The following is a 12,463-nucleotide window of genomic DNA, read 5'->3' as shown; positions in this document are numbered from 1 at the left end:
ACATAAACTGTTCAGCCTGACGGAGATATGCGCTTTCCCCAAGTGCTGTTCTAGTTTAATCACGAGTCAGCTATTCATAAATATTGTGAAGAATTTAAAATATTATGAAGTCTTTAAAATAAAAACCAAATTTTGTAATAAAAATTATGTTTGGATGTTAATTCTTCAGGTTCATGTTATCTCCTTTGGGGGGGGGGTGGGGGGGATGATGGTTGGGTTTAGTACCAGCTGCGCTTTTCCAAGTGAAGATTTACTCTGTTTTTCATCTTGCTGGACACATGATTTATTTGGTTTTTCAGCTTTCCAACGGTACCAATTGTATTATACTTTGACAGCAAGAACCCTTTAGAGTTTAGAATGAAGCGTGACACATCCACGAATGCTTCTCCTTTTATCAATACATTAGGGAAAGGAATGGGAGGAAACCTGAAAGAAGGAGAGTTAGGTTATGTGTGGTTAATGGGGATAGAAGAGATTGCAGGTGGGGATTGGGCGGTGCCGTGAGATGGGCATGCACTGCCAACTTGAAGCCCCGGAGAGAAGGTTGAGATTGAACAGCCTTGGGAAAGCAGTTCCACAAACAGGAGAAAGAGGAAGAAAAGAGATGTGCAGTGAGTTTGGATTTTTGACATGAACGACATCGGGATTACGAGAACAAGGCACGCATGCTGGAGGAGATGGGGAGAGCTGAGAAAGCAGAGGAACTTAGATCAGAGGGGATACAGTAAATAAGAGGCCGCTGACTCGTCTGTAATGTGAGCAAAAGGCCTTGTGCTTTGCAACCCCGATCGAAATGGTTCATAATTATCCATCATAGGTGGACGGATTATAATTGGATTGAGATTATACTAGTGCATGGCAGTACGTGCAAAAAAAATAAAATAAAAATAAGAATTGTGACGTCAATCGTGATGTCATAGCACCGTGTCCTGTCATTGGTTGGTAAATAAATGGCCATAACTTGGGAACCACTTGTCTGATTAATATCAAACCTTGAAAAAGGCACATCCTGAGGTCCCCAGCAATATACCTGGCAAGTTTCAGTTAGATTGGATCAGTGGTTGTCGAGAAACAGCAGTCGCAGGCACACGCACACGCGCACGCACACACACACACACACACACACACACACACACACACACACACACACACACACACACACACACACACACACACACACACACACACACACTGCTGGAATTATAGTTAGACAGGTGCGGGCCCGTAGATGAGTGCCAATATGTGCAGCCCTCTTTCGCCCCTCTCTCCCCCCCACTCTCATCCCCCGCTCTCTCGCCCCCTCTCTCTCGCCCCTTCTCTCCCCCCTCTCTCCCCCCGAGTCTCGCCCTTCCTCTCTCTTCCCTCCTCTCTCACCCCTCAGTCTCGCCTCCACTCTTATCCCCCCTCTCTCGTCCCCCTCTCTTGCAGATACTGGTCGACAGATAAATGGTCGTAACTTGGGAACTGCTCGTCCGATTAATATCAAACCTCGAAAAGGCACATCCACGGGTCCCCAGCAATATTCCTGGCAAGTTTCAATCAGATCGGACCGTCAATCGTGCAAAACAAATTTTAAAAAAATAAACATTAATTGTGACGTCATTCGTGATGTCATAGCACCGTGTCTTGTTATTGGTCGACAGATAAATGGCCGTAACTTGGGAACCACTCGTCCGATTGACATCAAACCTCGAAAAGGCACATCCGCGGGTCCCCGGCAATATTCCTGGCAAGTTTCAATCAGATAGGACTGTCAATCATGCAAAATAAATAAACATTAATTGTGACGTCATTCGTGATGTCATAGCACCGTGTCTTCTCATTGGTCGACAGATAAATGGCCGTAACTTGGGAACCGCTCATCCGATTAATATCATACCTCGAAAAGGCACATCTGCGGGTCCCCAGCAATATTCCTGGCAAGTTTCAATCAGATCGGACTGGTGGTCGTCGAGAAATGGCGGTCACAGACAGACAGACAGACACACACACAGAGATTGCTGGAATTATAGATAGATTATAATTATCCATTATAATTGGAACGTCTCGCTTGGCAAGCAACAGCAAACTCATTGGGAATGGAACACACCCCGGATTTAGTGAATTATCTACACAGCAGAGAACCTGCCCGACGGGCGATCTTTTTCCAAGCGTGCAACATGTTCTTTGACACATCACTTTATTTGGGCGGTGTATGGGCAACAGACAACTCCATATTGGCAAAAAAAAGCAATAACCCGGGTTACGTGCACGAAGCACAAAACACATCTCCTGTTGATGATCACAAACATCTCCCAGCACTGGAAAATGTGGGGACAGGAACACTGCACTGTAAATGGTGAAGACTTGTAATACCTTCTCCCACCTACAGGGAGCGCTACACGGTACACATTTACATAGAGAATTTACAAAGATAAAAACATCCCGACACATTAATTGTGGTCATGCTGATCCGATGTTACAAGTCTGGATGTAAATAGCCCAGAACTGTAGGAGTGGCGTGACCAACAATCTCTCTCTCTCTCTCTCTCTCTCTCTCTCTCTCTCTCTCTCTCTCTCTCTCTCTCTCTCGCTCTCTCGCTCTCTCGCTCTCTCGCTCTCTCGCTCTCTCGCTCTCTCGCTCTCTCGCTCTCTCGCTCTCTCGCTCTCTCGCTCTCTCGCTCTCTCTCTTGCTATCTCTATCTCTCTCGCTCTTTCTCTCTCTCTCTCTCTTTCTCTCTCTTTCTCTCGCTCTCTCTTTCTCTCTCTTCTCTCTCGCTCTCTCTCTCTCTCTCTCTCTCTCTCTCTCTCTCTCTCTCTCTCTCTCTCTCGCTCTCTCTCTCGCTCTCTCTCTCTCTCTCGCTGTCTCTCTCGCTCTCTCTCTCTCTCGCTCTCTCTCTCGCTCTCTCTCTCTCTCGCTCTCTCTCGTTTTCTCTCTCTCTCTCTCTCTCTCTCTCTCTCTCTCTCTCTCTCGCTCTTTCTCTCTCTCTCTCTCTCGCTCTTTCTCTCTCTCTCTCTCTCTCGCTCTCTCTCTCTCTCTCTCTCTCTCTCTCTCTCTCTCTCTCTCTCTCTCTCTCTCTCTCTCTCTCTCTCTCTCTCTCTCTCTCTCTCTTTTTTCAGACGAGAAACTGATGATGTAATCCGAGAGTTGGAGCAGCAGGTCGTTCATGGAAGGTAAAAGTTGAATGAATCTTACCAGGAGCTTGAATGAAGAGATGAAAGAGCCGTAGTGAATTATGTGACCCCCTTTACATGTACACACACACACACACTCACTCACTCACTCACTCACTCACTCACTCACTCACTCACTCACACACACACACACACACTCACACACACTCACTCACACTCACTCACACACTCTCACACTCACTAACACACACTAACACACGCTCACTCACTCACACTCTCACACTCACACTCACACACACACACTCACACACACACACTCACACACACACACACACACACTCACACACACACACACTCACACACACACACACACACACACACACACACACACCACCGTGTACAACGTGCTTTGTTTTACACAAAAAAGGATACACAAGAAATGGGATACAGTAGCTCATTTAGCCCCCTGATAACCCCCCAATTCAGTGCCCCCCGTCCCCCCTGATAACCAATAACAATGGACATGATTCAAATATTTTCAACAGTTACAATGAACACAATTTCATTTTCCACGTTTAAACAAAGATGCGATGACGAAAATCGTCACGGATAGTAACTTACAGATTGAAAACCCGGGATCGCTCTGTGTGTCCCTCCCGCGGGTCTGCGAGTCGTCCACGACGCGGGGGTTGCCTAGGAAACCGCTAAGCCACGCCCCTTAGTTCAGTTGTGTTTTTCAATGAGTCGAAATCGATAACTAGTGTCACTTATAAACGTTTGAATGTTTAACTTGGAGCTGTGTCGTCATTTAAAACGACCGACTATCATTTGTAAACAGAGGTGGCTTGATCGAGAGGAAGGAACCAGGTTAGAATACCTTCGAGGTATTAAACTGCTCATTTGAAATGTGATTTTAACGTCTTTTGAGGCTGTTTGAAGGTGATTGAAGGAAACTTATTCCAATGTTTACTTTCGGAGGATTGCTCAAGGAAGTCCGCGATGAGGGAAACTCACGTGAGCTCGATGGGACTCTGAACGGAGGGAAGACGAGAGTCGAGAGAGAGAAAGAAACACAAACCGTGGGACACCCAGGGAGGTGTCTCCAACGACGTCCGCGTTTACGGAATATAAAGCGTGCCGTTCAGGTGCTCAATCGAGTTGCGAACAGTCACGACCTTTTTGTCAAAACTGTGTACGTGCTCCCACCCTTCGGTGATTGAACCTTTTCCCCCATTTTTGCATGAAGGCTCGGGAATGGTCCGCTCCCTTCTTGGTTCTCCAGTGCGGTTAAGAACACTGCCCTCATGAACCAAGTGAATAGCATTTTACCCCTTGTCCTCACCGTGGCCTAAACCTGTCCCCCCCCCCTCCCATGCTTACCCCCCCCCCCAACATTCAAAAACAAAAAAAAACAGAGAAATGAAGCCTCACAGGGGTGCTCAAGGTGAGATAACATCTTGAAGATGGAGTCTCAGCTCCATAAGCCCTGCACTGAGATGGGTCTCGGTCTTGGCACCATGAGTCCTGCATTGAGATGGATCTCAGTCTCGGCACCATGAGCCCTGCATTGAGATGGGTCTCGGTCTCGGCATGATGAATGCTGCTTTGAGTTCGATCTCAGTCTCGGAACCATGAGCCCTGTGTTGAGATGGATCTCAGTCTCGGCACCATGAGTCCTGCATTGAGATGGATCTAGGTATTGGAATCGTGAATGCTGCTTTGAGTTTGATCTCGGTCTCGGCACCATGAGCCCTGCATTGACATGGATCTCAGTCTCGGCACCATGAACTTTGCATTGAGATGGATCTCAGTCACGGCACCATGAGCCCTGTAATTGAGATGGATGTCAGTCTCGGCACCATGAGCTTTGCATTGAGAGGGATATCAGTCTCGGCACCATGAGCCCTGCATTGACATGGATTTCGGTCTTGGCACTATCAGCCCGACATTGAGATGGATCTAAGTATCGGCACCATGAGTCCTGCATTGAGATGGATCTCGGTCTCGGCACCATGCACCCAGTATTGAAAAGTATCTTCGTATCGGCACCATGAGCTCAGTATTGAGAAGTATCTACGTCTCTGCATCATGATTTTTATATTTTGAGAAGTGTCTTACGAAATTGAAATTGATCTCGGTTTCGGCCCATGCCCAAGGATTTGCTGTAGCTGTGTCCAATAAACTGACTCCATTGATAATTGAGGTAACACCGGTCAACGAGCGTATTATGAGACTAAGGATTTGTCACCTTTTGGGTGTCATTTCCCTGGTCTCTGCTTATGCTCCGTCTGAGGCGAGTGATCTCACTGTGAAGGACACATTCTATGCCAATCACGAATTTGTGGTTGATCAGTGCCCCAGGTGAGATACACTTCTCGTCCCCATGGGTCTGGAACTATGAACCTGAATAGCACTAACTTTGCAAGAAGTCATGGACTTAGGGTGGCCGGTTCATGGTTTCAGCACCCACAAGCTCATTGCTGGACTTGGTATTCCAATGCTGGTGGTGTGGCAAAGGAGATTGACCATGTGCTTGTTGACGGTCGCTGGAGGATGATCCAGAACTGCAGGGTCTACCGGAGTGCTCAGTTCCTCAATACTGACCACCGGCTTGTAGCAACTCTGAAGTTGCACCATAAATCCAGGAGAATAGTATCATCCCAGCCAAGGCTGGATTTTGGCAAGCTCAAGGATGAGAGGGTAGCTGAGGAGTTTGAAAATAAGCTGAGTGGAGAGTTGGGGGGTCTGGGTGCTTTTGGAGATCCTGAAGAGTTGTGGAGTGCCTTCAAGACCACCATCCTTGATGTTGCCGGTGGATGTCTTGGAAATCACCGTTGGGCGAAGAACAATTTTGTCTCTCAAGGGACACTGGATACCATTGACCAGAGGCACAGGGTCAGGCTGAATGGCAGAGCTGAGCTGTTCAGGGATGCTGAGGCGTAAAACTGTACGTGCGCTAAGGGTGGACAAGGAGGCCTATGTGCAAGGAATCTGTGAGGGGGTAGAGCATCAGCTGTGGTCAAGTGATTCTCATCCTTCTTACAGGGGAATTCGCGCATTGCCTTCATCTAACCCCATCCCTCGGTGTACTACAGTAGGACAGAGGGTGGCAGGCTCTTGATAGAGGAGTCCAAAGTGAAGGCCCTCTGGGTCAGTTACTTTGAGCGGTTTCACCAGGCTGATCCACCAGCTGGTCTATGGCATCAGATATGGAGACCCCACTACCATGACTTCTTGTATGGCATAAGATGTGGAGATCCATTAACGTGACTTGGTATACGGCATCAGGTTTGGTGACCCATTAACCCGATTTGGTGAATGGCATCAGATGTGGAGATCCTTTAACGTGACTTGGTGTACGGCATCAGATATGGAGACCCATTAACATGACTCGGTATACGGCATCAGGTTTGGTGACCCATTAACCCGATTTGGTGAATGGCATCAGATGTGGAGATCCTTTAACGTGACTTGGTGTGAGGCACCATGCTGAACTTCTCAAGGCTGGTGGAAATGCTGCACTCGTGTCGTTGCATGCAGTTCTATGCCCTGCCTGGAGTACAGGCATCATCCCAACTGACTGGAAGAGTGGCCTTGTTGTCCCTCTCTGGAAAGTTAAGGGTGATAACCACGACTGCAACAACTACCGTGGGGTGACTGCTCTCAGTGCCGGGCAAGGTCTTTTAGTCGGGTCAATTTATGACAAACAACCACCAAAACCACAACAAATTGCAACAAAAGGTTTCTCAGTGGTTTTCATTCCTACTGGATATACTGATCAATAGAAAAAAAGTCTACCAAAATCTGACATCTGGAAATGGGTTAAAAGTCATTTTCAAGATGGCCGCCACCGGGCATTGAAATAACTAAAACAGCTATAACTTCTTCAATAATTGTGATAAGAACATAATTGTTGGTTCTGGTCCATGGTTTTAATGGATCAGCAATCCACTGGTGTCAATAAAATTTAGATCTGATCAGTATTTAACATGAAATCCAAGATGGCGGCAAAAAAATGAAGGGCGTAAAATCAATAAATTGTGTCTATATAATCAAACCTCTGTTAGGCAATCACCCAACATTTATCAAATTCTAACAAAAGGGTTTTCAGTCTTCTCTTACCAGTAATTATATGTGATGTATTACATGTCAGGGGAATGTCCCTGGCTCTGATTGAGTAGCCTATCCGTTTCTTCAAATGCTCTTTCCCTGAATGTTTTGTTTTCTGTGTTTCAGGTTTGAAGAATGAGTGCTCTTGAGATGCACGAAGATCGATGTTCAATTTGCAAGGAGAGGCTTGAGGATGGAAGTGACGTCGTGCAAATTCATCAGAAGGACGCTGATGGCATCAATGCAGCCATTGTTCAGAGAGGTGACGATGTTTATGTGGTGGCTGGATGCAAGGTACACACGGACTGTCGTAAACAGTATATAAATCAACATGACATCCTGAATCAAAAGAAGAAACAAGGACCATCCAAACCGTCCAGGAAGCGAAGTTCACGTGTGTTGACCAGGCCTTTCAACAGCAAATCTGACTGTTTGTTCTGTGGGACCACAGTGGACCTTGGAAGTTTTGACTGCAGTCATGTCAAGACTGAGGACTTTGCCAAACCATTCTGGAGTGCTGTGAGAATCGGTCCGATGATTGGTCATTGACAGTGAAAAGGCGGATTGAGTCCTATGGTGGAGATCTTCATGCAGCTGACTGCATATATCATCATCAGTGCAGTGTCCATTTCCGCACTGGGCGTGATGTACCAGTGCACTTCTGGAGTGGACCAGATTCAACAAGTAGGAAATCTGGACGTCCGATAGATAGTGATCAAGAGCAGGCATTCTCCAGAATGTGTTCATATCTTGAGATGAATGATGAGGAACAGATGACTGCTTTGTACCTTCGTGGCAAAATGGAAGGTTCTTATGGATGAAAATTCTCTTCCATACACCAACTACTATCTGAAGAAGAAAATGAAGGAAAGATATGGGGATTCCATTCATATTGCTGAAGGAGAGGGCGTAAATGAATGAATGTAGTTACATTCAGGGAGAAAACATCACACATACTCCGGTCATTCAACAAAGAAGCACAGTGAGAAGGAGATGGAGGCACAAAAAGAAGGCCATAATTGAGACGGCTACAAGGCTGATCAAGAGTGATATCAAGAACGGTGTACCATCTGTTACTGATCACTACCCAAAATCAGAAGAACTTGAACTTGACTCTGCACCGGCATTCCTTCCAGATACACTTCGAAATATGTTGAGTAGTCTGTTCGTTGGAAAAAAAAAAACACACAACGTAAAGTGGCTAGTATTGGACAAGCCATTGTACAAGCAGTGAGACCTTGGGCTGTCATTGCACCACTCCAGATTGGTCTCGCTGTGCAGGTCCATCACAAATATCGGTCAAAATTCCTTGTGGAAACCCTGTGTAATATGGGTACGGCTCGTCATATGGTGAAGTACTGCGGTTTGAAAAGAATGCGGCAAGCTGTGTCACACCCGATTTGCTAATTGAAGAATCAGGCGTATTTGACCTATCAGTGTTGTTTGCCGGTGACGATGTAGATCACAACATCATCACCCTTGATGGCAAAGGTACCTTTCATGGAATGGGCATGATAGGTGCATTGACTCCTGGTAGAAAATCAAGTCATCTTGTGACAAGGCAGAAGATTTCAGAATTGAACATTGTACAGATGTCAAAAATTGATATCAAAGAATATGGCTTTGCAACCAATGTTCTTCGCAACATCAAGTTCCGAGACCTCCCAGATCTCCGAGTCTGTGACATGAGAGTCGAGATCTTCTGGGAGCTATCCTTCCATTTCAAGCAGACTGTACCAGGCTGGCAGGGGATGATGCACATCCTTCACCGAGGACAGACACATCCTGGCGCATCCTCCATTCTGTATTTGCCAATGATTGATATGTATCGAGGCGACAAGGCTTGCATTCTGTCCACTTTGAACTTCCTGTCCAACATGGCCATCAGACACCATGTCCCTCCTGTGATCATGTTTGATCAACCGCTGTACTGGAAAGCTGCCGAGATAATCAGTGCTGCACCAGAGAATAGCCATTTGAAGGGGATCGTGCTTAGGCTGGGTACATTTCAAACGTTCATGAATCTGCTTGGAGCAATAGGCACGTTGATGGTGGGAACAGGACTCAAAAACATCCTGGAACTGGTGTATGGTGAAAATGCTGTAGTTCATATGATGTCCGGAAAATCTGTTCAGAGGGCATTCCGAGGCCATCTACTGGTGAGCAAGTGTCTACATCGAATTATTGTGGCATCTGCAGTGGAGGAAAATCCTGAGTTCATGCTCCAAGTAGAAGAGATTGAGAAGATGTATTCGTCCTTGCTAACGGGTGACAACTCTCTTGAAAGTCTTGAAGAATCAGCTACAATTGTGGAGATCACTGATGAAGTTGAAAAAAAGAAATCTGAACTTGCTGCACAATCCAAAATGAGTAAGCTGTGGCTGGATTATCAGAAAATGCTCCATACTGCTCGGGCAATGATCAAGGCAGATCGCACTGTGTCTTGGAAGGATCACTTGCAAGCTGTTGCTGATGCCTTGCCAATATTTGCAGCAGCTGCACACTACAACTACCAGAAGTCCGCTTATCTCTACGTACAAGAAATGAGTGAACTGGAGAGCAAACACCCAGATGTGTATGAGAAGTTTCAAAATGGCTTCCATGTGATCTGGCGAACAAACAAGTTTTAGGCAGGCCTTAGCTGTGATCTAGTCATCGAACAAACCCTCATGAGATCACTAAAGACCACCGGTGGCTTGACTCATGGCAGTAAGATGACAGAGGAACACCTCGCATTGTGGACAATGTCAGCCCCTATAACATCTGAGGTTAAAGTCACCATGCAGGACTTCAATGATCTCACAGACACAACAAGCGAACAGCATAAAGAAGCAACTGGTACCAGAATTGAAAGACATGCATTCGACCTCTCGAAGATAAGCACAAGCTGAATGCATTTTCACCTTTGTCCTCTGATCGTACATTGAGAAATATCATAAATGGTATCGTGGCAAGCGAAGATATCAACGTGCATGAATATGAAGCTGTTGGGAACAAAATCATCGAGAGAATGGTTGGACAACCTGTGTTTTCCTTCTCCATCAAGAGGACAGAGAAAGCAAAGACCCTGGGAAATTATAATGCTCTCCAGGTTGCTCCTCACAGAACCATCGACTTCAGTCTGCTATTCCAGCGATTCCTGGTGGTATCCCAGATAGGTGATTTGTCACTTGAGGACGTGATGAGTTTTGAGCTCAGTCCTTACCCTCCATCCCTCTTTGTGGACAACAAGATCTTGAGGAAGGCTGACAAACCTCAACTCACTCAAGCCGTCAACGACCACTGTACCAAGGCACTGGCATGTGAAGGAGTACCTGACACCACACCTTCAGCACACCTTAAGACTTAAAGGTATGTTCTTGATAGTGGATCCTTGCTGCACAAGCTCAAGTGGAAGAAGGGAGATACATATGGTAAAATAGCCAGAGCATATGCGGACTTCACAACAAAACACTATGGGACAGCAACTGTTGTCTTTCATGGCTATGGTGCAGGCCCTTCGATAAAGGATAACACTCAGCAGAGACGGGGACAAGCCAACAGCTATCAGACTGTGAACTTCACCGGAGAAACTTAATTTGATGGAAAGAGAGATGAATTCCTATGTGTCGGCAGTAACAAGCAACAGCTGATCACCTTAAAGGTGATCAGCTGAAGAAAGTGGGCTGCACAGTTATTCAGGCAGAAGGGGACGCTGATGTGGACATTGCCAAGACAGCCGTAAACAGCACAATTCTGCATTCCACCACACTAATCGGAGAGGACACAGATTTTTTGATGCTTATGCTCCATTACTGTATACCAGATGGAAAACCACTATATTTCAGATCAGACAACCAGTCAAGAAGCAATCTGAAAGTATATGACATCAATCGGATGAAGCGTCTTCTTGGGAATAAGTTGTGCACTCAACTATTATTCCTGCACGCCTTCGCAGGATGTGATTCAACATCTTGTGTGTATGGCATTGGGAAAAAAAAAAATCAGTCTTTCAGAAACTCGTGGAAGATGATCAAGGCCTCGAGTTGTGTGCAGATACATTCACTTCGAGAGGCGTCAGCCACGCTGAAATAAAGAAACTTGGCAGCCAAGCGATGGCCCTTATATTTGGTGGGGATAGCACAAGTTCTCTTGCAGCCATGCGTTACAAGATATTCACAAAGAAGGTCGCTGCTGCCAGGTCTTTCATTACACCTGAACGTCTTCCCCCAACGGAATCTGCCACCAAGTTTCATTGTCTCCGAGTGTACTACCAGGTCATGGTTTGGATGAGGATGGAGGGTGACCTCGATCCTCTGGACTGGAGCTGGGGACTTGAAGACAATCGATTTATACCTATCATGACTGCCATGAATGCTGCACCAGACACTTCTGAAGATGATACACTGCAACTGCACCACAGCTTGTGACACACCCCGTTGCAGCTGCAGAAGAATGGGCTTCCGTGTACGTCGGCATGTGGATCATGCCAAGTGACGTTTTGTGACAATCCACTAAATCAAGCTTCTGAGGAACTCGAGGACAGTAATGAGGACTGAAATTGTAACCTAAACTGCCATTATGTAATGTTCACAAATAAATGTTTCAGTGGCACCAGGTGTTCAATGATTTTGGTTCAGATGGAAAATTTATTGATTTTTGCACTCTTTAATTTTGCTGCCATCTTGGATTTCATGTTAAATACTGATCAGATCTAAATTTTATTGGCACCAGTGGATTGCTGATCCATTAAAACCATGGACCAGAACCAACAATTATGTTTTTATCACAATGATTGAAGAAGTTATAGTTATTGTTATTTTTTTATTATAACTGTTTTAGTTATTTCAAAGCCCGGTGGCGGCCATCTTGAAAATGACTGTTTTAACCCATTTCCGGATGTCAGATTTTGGTACTTTTTCTCTGTTGATCGGTATATCCAGTAGGAATGAAAAACACTGAAAAACCTTTTGTTGCAATTTGTTATGGGTCAGGTGGTATTTTGACCCGACTATTTGCTCGGATGATTCTTGATAGGGTTCGCCACCATCTGCTTGAGCACCAGCGTCCAGAGCAGTCAGGCTTTACACCAAAGAGGTCAACGATTGACCGTATCCTTACTCTTCGGGTCCTCACCGAACGCAGACGAGAGTTTCGGCAGGGGCTGCTTGCAGCCGCTGTTGATCTCTGTAAAGCGTTTGATTCAGTGAATCGGGATGCCCTCTGGAGGATTCTTGGTCTTTGTGGGATGCCACAAAAA

This window comes from Eptatretus burgeri, chromosome 11, assembly GCF_056783735.1.
Source record: "Eptatretus burgeri isolate ZD-2024b chromosome 11, Ebu_testis_v1, whole genome shotgun sequence".
NCBI lineage: Eukaryota > Metazoa > Chordata > Myxini > Myxiniformes > Myxinidae > Eptatretus > Eptatretus burgeri.
This window is presented reverse-complemented; position numbering follows the sequence as displayed.